We start from the raw sequence: 7,708 nt of genomic DNA, 5'->3' as shown, positions 1-7,708 counted from the left end.
TCTCTCTCTCACATGCACCCCCACTCTCTCCCCCTCTCTCTCACACACCCCCACTCTCTCTCCCTCTCTCTCTCACATGCACCCCCCACTCTCTCTCCCCCTCTCTCTCTCACACGCACCCCCACTCTCTCCCCCTCTCTCACACGCACCCCCCACTCTCTCTTTATATCTATCTCTCTCTCTCACACACACCCCCACTCTCTCTCTCCCCCTCTCTCTCACCCACACCCATTCTCTCTCTCTCCCTCGCTCTCTCACACACCCCCACTCTCTCTCTCTCTCACACACACACACACCCACTCTCTCTCACACCCCCCCACACTCTCTCTCTCTCTCTCAGACACACACACGTGCTCTCTCTTTCTCTCTCTCTCTCTAATGCCTGAGACAACGACTTTTTAAACTGAATTTTGCCCCAGATGTAAAGAGGAGTCTGCCCAGGCTCCGGATCAATGGTTCGTCCAGACACACCCAGTGGGCCAGGCTTAGGCTGACCAGATGCCCGATTTTACAGGGACCGTCCCGATATTCGGGACTTTGTCTTATGTAGGTGCCTATTACCCCCCACCCTGCCCCAATCCTATCGGGCACCCGAGCCAGGCTGCACGACGCGTGTGACCTGCAGAGGCTCACGGCGTCCCATAGCATACGCGGAAGTTCATTGCCTGTCTGGCCATGTAAGTTCAGCATGATTGGGACGTTCAGAGGGGATGCCACCGGCTGACCTAACAAATGTTTGTCGTGCTGGAAACAGAGTAGAAATCCCCGACCAGGCGTAAGTGACCCTGCGCCAATTCCAGAGGGTGGCGCGTGTGATCGGGTTGCCAGCTGGTGGGTGGCCAGCTGGTGGGTGGCCAGAGCAGACCTTCCACCTGTCCCGCTTTGACGCTCAACCCTCCCGCCCCCATTAACGGGCAGTTGGCTCCCGCCCCCCGCCACTCCCTCTTCCCCCCGACTGAGAGCCCCCCCCAACTGAGGGTTGTTGCGACCTGGTGCGGGGGCTGCAGTGCCGGATTTGGCCAAGATGTTCCTCCATCTCCGGCGGGGTGGACGGGCCAAACCTGAGTGGCGCTGCACCCCACTTTAGCCCCTTTAAATGATGAGAGGGATGCTGTAGCGGAGAGGGGAAAACTCCCCATTAGTGATGGTTACCAGAGCTTCGTCCCACCCGGCTGGGGGGCCAGGAGCATGTTGGGAAGTGGCTCTGTTCCTTGGGGGCCGTCGTGATTTATCTGCGGCTGACAGCACTTGCTGTAACTCTTGCCGCTGGAGCCGGCGTGTCCTGGCCCCGTCGTGTGACGTGGGGATGCACGAACGTGCCCCTGCCCGGCGTCAGGGCTGGTGCGTGTCACACTCTTGTGCCAGTGGCTGTCCCCGTCCCCTCTCACACGACGCTGCCGCTTGCTTTGCTTTCGCTCAGCCCCGCACGCACCGGGGCCGTACGGAGGCCGCTCCGGCTGGAGGGGTTTTCCATGGAACAAGGCGGGAGGCTAGCTCTCTTCCCAGGCTGCCCCCTGGCCCCCCTGCTGCCTCCGGAGCCGTCTGCTGCTCCCATCCAGCAGGACGTGGGCCTCTGGCACTTCCCCAGCTCTCCCCTGGGTGTCACGGCAGTGCCGGGCGCTCAGCCCACTGGGCGCTCAGCCTCTTCCCTACTGGGGGGCTCTCTGGCGCGAGGCCTGCTCTGGCTCCCCGGTCAGCCTCCTGGGGGTCCCGCTTTGGCCAGCTGCTGGGTGAGGCAGGGCTGGGCTCTGAGTCTCTCCCCTTTCCCTGCCAGCCCGTTTGTGTCTCTGACCCCTCCACGCCTCCTCTCACAGGAACAAAGGACTGAAAGGGCCCCTGCCTCGGGAGGCCACTGCAGCATCCCCTCCTGTTCAGGGTCCCCCATACAGCCAGCTAGGTTTCTTGCCCCCGCTACTCCCAGAGCCTTTCATGCTTTGTGTGTACATAATAAGATCTTCTACACTTTCCACTGAATGCATCCGATGAAGTGAGCTGTAGCTCACGAAAGCTCATGCTCAAATAAATTGGTTAGTCTCTAAGGTGCCACAAGTCCTCCTTTTCTTTTTGCGGATACAGACTAACATGGCTGTTACTCTGAAAGCTCCCCTGATTGACGGTTAGAAACCTTCTTCTCATTTCCAGCCTGAACTCACCCCTATTTATTCTGGTGCTAGCCTCCTCTTGGAGCGTCATCAGCTTTTCTCCAAGCCAAGCTCCCAGTCTCCTCGCGGTCTCTCTATGCCCCCAGCCCATCTCTGCAGCTGTCCCAGTTTGGATTCCTCTTTTTTGAACACGGGTGACCAGAAAAGCATGCAGCACTGTCAAGGTTCCTTCCCCACACTGAACTCTAGGGTACAGATGTGGGGACCTGCATGAGAGACCCCCTATGCTTATTCTTACCAGCTTAGGTTAAAACTTCCCCAAGGTACAAACTTTGCCTTTTCCTTGAACCCTATGCTACCACCACCAAGCGTGTTAAACAAAGACCAGGGAAAGAGACCACTTGGAGACGTCTTCCCCCAAAATATCCCCCCAAGCCCTACACCCTCTTTCCTGGAGAAGCCTTGATAAGAATCCTCACCAATTGGTACAGGTGAACACAGACCCAAACCCTTGGATCTTAAGAACAATGAAAAAGCAAGCAGGTTCTTAAAAGAAGAATTTTACGTAAAGAAAAGGTAAAAGAATCACCCCTGTAAAATCAGGATGGTAAATACCTTACAGGGTAATCCTATTCAAAACATAGAGAATCCCTCTAGGCAAAACCTTAAGTTACAAAAAGACACAAAAACAGGACTATACATTCCCTCCAGCACAGCTTATTTTACCAGCCATTAAACAAAAGGAAATCTAACGCATTTCTAGCTAGATGACTTACTAACTTAACAAAAAGAAAAGGAGTACTTGTGGCACCTTAGAGACTAACCAATTTATTTGAGCATGAGCTTTCGTGAGCTACAGCTCACTTCATCGGATGCATACCGTGGAAACTGCAGCAGACTTTATATATACACAGAGACCATGAAACAATACCTCCTCCCACCCCACTCTCCTGCTGGTAATAGCTTATCTAAAGTGATCATCAAGTTGGGCCATTTCCAACCTGATGATCACTTTAGATAAGCTATTACCAGCAGGACAGTGGGGTGGGAGGAGGTATTGTTTCATATTCTCTGTGTATATATAAAGTCTGCTGCAGTTTCCACGGTATACATCTGATGAAGTGAGCTGTAGCTCACGAAAGCTCATGCTCAAATAAATTGGTTAGTCTCTAAGGTCATAGAATCATAGAATCATAGAATATAAGGGTTGGAAGGGACCCCAGAAGGTCATCTAGTCCAACCCCCTGCTCGAAGCAGGACCAATTCCCAGTTAAATCATCCCAGCCAGGGCTTTGTCAAGCCTGACCTTAAAAACCTCTAAGGAAGGAGATTCTACCACCTCCCTAGGTAACACAAGTACTCCTTTTCTTTTTGCGAATACAGACTAACACGGCTGTTCCTCTGAAAACTAACTTAACAGGAGCTGTAAGGCTGCATTCCTGATCTGTTCCCAGCAAAAGCATCACACAGACAGACCAACCCTTTGTTCCCCCCCCGCCACTCCAGATTTGAAAGTATCTTGTCCCCTGATTGGCCATTTTGGGTCAGGTGCCAGCGAGGTTCTCCTAGCTTCTTAAGCCTTTACAGGTGAAAGGGTTTTGCCTCTGGCCAGGAGGGATTTTATAGCCCTGTATACGGACAGGTGGTGACCCTTCCCTTTCTATCTAGGACAAGCCCTCACCAGTGCCTTGTAGAATGGCAGTTACACTTCTCCATCTCTACGGGAACTGCCAGGCCTGATGCATCCTAGGATCGCCTTTGCCGTTTGGACAGCTACATCACACTGGTGGCTCAGAGTCATCCTGGGATGGACTGATAGACAGAGCCACAGGTTCATCGATCACGAGGCCAGAAGGATCCATTGTGATCATCTCGTCTGAATTCCTGTATAGCTCAGACCAAAGAGCTACCTCAAAGTAATTCCTAGAGCAGAGCTTTTAGGAAAACATCCAATCTTGATTTGAAAACCGTCAGAGATGGAGAATCCACCAGGACCCTTGGTAAGTTCTTCCTGTGGTTAATTACCCTCACTGATAAAAAGGTACGCCTTATTTCCAGTCTGACTGTAATCAAGTCACCCTTAGCCTTCTCTTTCTTAAGCTAAATAGACTGAGCTCCTTGAGTCTATCACGATAACCATTCTTGTGGCTCTTCTCTGAACCATCTTCAATTTATCAACATCCAGGTCTTTCTTCTCCCCTGTTGTTTGCAAGTGATGAACCCCCAGCTTGTAGCAGAAATTTTTATTAGTCCTCCTAAGTGCATGAATTTGCACTTTGTACTTTTTAAATTTCATCCCGTTTCCGGAACTCCAGTCCCCAGGGTCACCCAGTTCTTTCTGGGTGATATTCTGATCCTCCTCCGCGGTGACGATGCCTCGCAGCTCTGTGTCGTCAGCACATTTCATTAGCACGCTCCTGCTTTGTGCCAAGGTCATTAATGAAAATATTAAATAAGAGCTCCCCCAGTCAGAGAGACAGGGAAGGAGAAGTTGAGAGCAGGCGATGGGAAGGGATGGAGAAGGACCATAGATGCCATGGCAGGAGCTATTGGGACTTAAAAAAACGCACATCGCTTTTCTCCTGGCAGGTTGCCTTTAAAACTGCGTTAAGCTAGAATGGGTTGCGGTGTGAACAGTGCACAGACTAGGCCAACACATCCCAGATCCACCGTGGAAGAGGATCCTCTCAGAGATCTGCAGAGCATTCGTCTGTACCTGGGACCCGATCCTGCCATCGGATCCATGCGCTGTCCACACTGAGCCCTTCAACCCTGTGGCTGAGGCAGATTTTAAGCAAGTGCTCAGCTAGGTCAGGAGGAGGGCTGGAGTTTAGCAAAAGACTCTAAAGAAGGAGAGAGAGAGGAGGGGAGACGACACGTAAAGGGGAGACTTGGCGAGTGGGTTTCAAATGTGCATTAATCTGGTGAATCACTTTTGATCACGAATAGCTCCTCTGGGGCCCTCGTTTTCCTATTTCTGCACGGGTTCTTACAGCCCCCCACCCCGCACCGCAGCGTCTGAGCACCGGGTCTCTCTGTGAACCGCCTGGCACACCACTGGGACGACACAGGGACTGCCTAATAACTGTCCTGACGCCTCTGCTCTCCACCCATTACAGTTCACTGACTCCGGAGTCTATTTCTAGTAATGCCGCCAGACAGCATTACTCTGCACCGCCTCCCGTTCTTATATTCCTGGGCCCAGCCTCTCTCTTCTCCCTGTGACAGCTCCCATCGCACGCTCGTCCTCCCCAAATCCCTGTCTCTCCAGCCCTCCATTCTCTGCATCATGACGGCATCACCCGCTCGCAGGTCTACGCCCCAGGACGTACGCTCGTCTTAGGGTTGACTATGGGTATTGCAGTAGCATCTGTCACCACGCAGGGCCACTGCACCCTGTATTTCCTCTCAGTGGTTCAGCAAGGGGCACCCATTCTGAGACTTCCAGCCTCCTATCTGTCACCTGTCTTGGGTGGAGACTTGTGTCTCTCTCCCTCCTGCCCGCCGTATTCCAGTTCCCTGAGCAGTTCCCTGCCCTCGCTGTCTTATTCCCAGCAACAGACAGTCTGCCGGGCAGGTCTCCTTGCTCTTCAGAGATTAGTCACAGTACAAGTGCCCAGGGTTAAGCAACCACACAGCCTTCTCTATGCAAACATTCATTCTTAGGTCAAAAGCATTACAGAGAAAGCATGTGACAAACAATAAAAGAACCTACACACATTCTAGTGAGCTTACCAGCGATCTCACCCCAACAAGGGCTCTGGCAGGAGTAGTCCTTCAACCCCCCTTTAGGGTCACAGGTTCATAGCAGCCCCAGCTCAGGACTAGCACCCAGATGAAAAGTTTAGTCCATCCTTTGTGCTGTTCAGGGGTCTCTGATCTGGAGTTTCCAGGAGCAGGGGATCAGTGGACAATGAGTTTTTCTCAGCTTCAAGAGGACGGACTCAGAGATGGGTCATTCCCAACCCCCAGGATTTCCTAGGAAATCCACTTCCCACGTGTTGTCCCAAAAATCCTTTGACATTCCTGCCCCTTCCCAGAGATTCCACTAGTCAGTCTCCTAGAGATGTTACATCCAATTCCCTAGTAACACAAACACGGTGACAGGTCAATGCCTTTGAGGCCCATCGAGTTGCACTTCGCTCAGTAATGTTGATCTGAATTCCAGGAGGTGCGCCCAGGATATCGCCACGTCTCTCATAGCTCCCGGTGAGGATGGGCCCCGCGCTAGCTGCTGTGCGAAGACATGGCAAGAGACAGCCCTAAAGCCACTCGAAGGCAAGATGAACCAGTGGGCGTAACAAGCAAACTGGGGAGAGGTGGGGAAAAGCCAGCGGTTACCCAGCCCAGCTAGGTGCAGAACTGGATTTTATAGAATTACGTAATATACCCAGGATAATGACGCGCTCAGTAACGTTGTTACCATTCCAAATCCCGGAGCAGCCTCCAGCAGCTACCGATGGCGAATGTGCTTGCAAACAAACGCCAATCAAACCTTTATACCGCCCCGCGCAGCCCCGATTCACAGCCGTGCACAGTTTATGGCACATGGATTGCACCCGGCCTTTCTGAACATGTAGCCCTGAAAGGTTCAAGCTGCCAGACTATGTCCCCGGGCGGCAGAAGTCCCTGTCTCATCTACATCTAAACTTTCAAAACCAGTCACAGCATGAGAGCAGGGCGGTGAGATTCTGGTCTAACAGGTAGAATTGAGAATCCTGCAATAGCTTCCTTAAAGACAGCTGGCACCCTGCCCCTGAAAACCCCAGCCAGTGACAGAACCAGTTCTTTCCCATGGCTTCCACCAGCCAGGACAGAGCCGGACCCAGCATGCAGGTTTGAGCCCAGAGAGCCAGCACCTCTAGGAGCCTTTGTGCCAGTGACCAAAACACCAGCTGAGAAGACTTGGTGTTTTCACCCTGGCCCCGTCCCAGGGCAGGCTTTGTGTCTCTGCACATTATTCTACGACAGGGGTTCTCAACCTTTCTGGGCTCAGGACCCACCTGTAAATGTTTACGGCCCGTCGTGACCCAGTAAATAGTCTGGGGCTGGAGGCCCTGGGGCAAAGCCGTAACTAGGCATTTTAGTGCTTGGGCTGGGCAAGCATATTTGCGCTCCCAACCAGAGGAGACACGTGTGGGGGGTCACTTGCCCCTCAGATTTTTTGGCTGCATCTCCCCCACCTGAGACCGGCTGGGAGGCCTGCTGAGGTGAGTCCGGGGGTGGAGGTGATGTTCCCTCCCCGCGTGGGGCTGGCCTGAACCACCTGGCCTGAGCTACCTCTGCAGCTTTGCGCCCTGGGCAGCTGCCCTGCTCGCCCCGCCATGGTTACAGCCCTGCCCAAGGGCGGTTTCGGTCAGGTCCTGCCCCTACTCCGGTCACGCTGACGTCTGGGCCAGACCTGAGTGGCGCTGGGACCCAGAGGCTACAGTGCCTGGAGAGGGAGGCGAGCCCAGCCAGGGCCATGGGTCCGGCTGTGCCACGAGGCCCTTGGAAACATTCTGGCGGTGACCCAATGTTGGGTCCAGGACTCAGGCTTGCACTAAGCAGAACCCAGTTCCTTGCAGCCTGCCCAGCACATGGGGTCAGTGTTACAGTCCCTGGCT

This window comes from Caretta caretta, chromosome 2 (genome assembly GCF_965140235.1).
Source record: "Caretta caretta isolate rCarCar2 chromosome 2, rCarCar1.hap1, whole genome shotgun sequence".
Taxonomy (NCBI): domain Eukaryota; kingdom Metazoa; phylum Chordata; order Testudines; family Cheloniidae; genus Caretta; species Caretta caretta.
The sequence above is the reverse complement of the archived record's forward strand: the minus strand, read 5'-3'. Positions refer to the sequence as shown.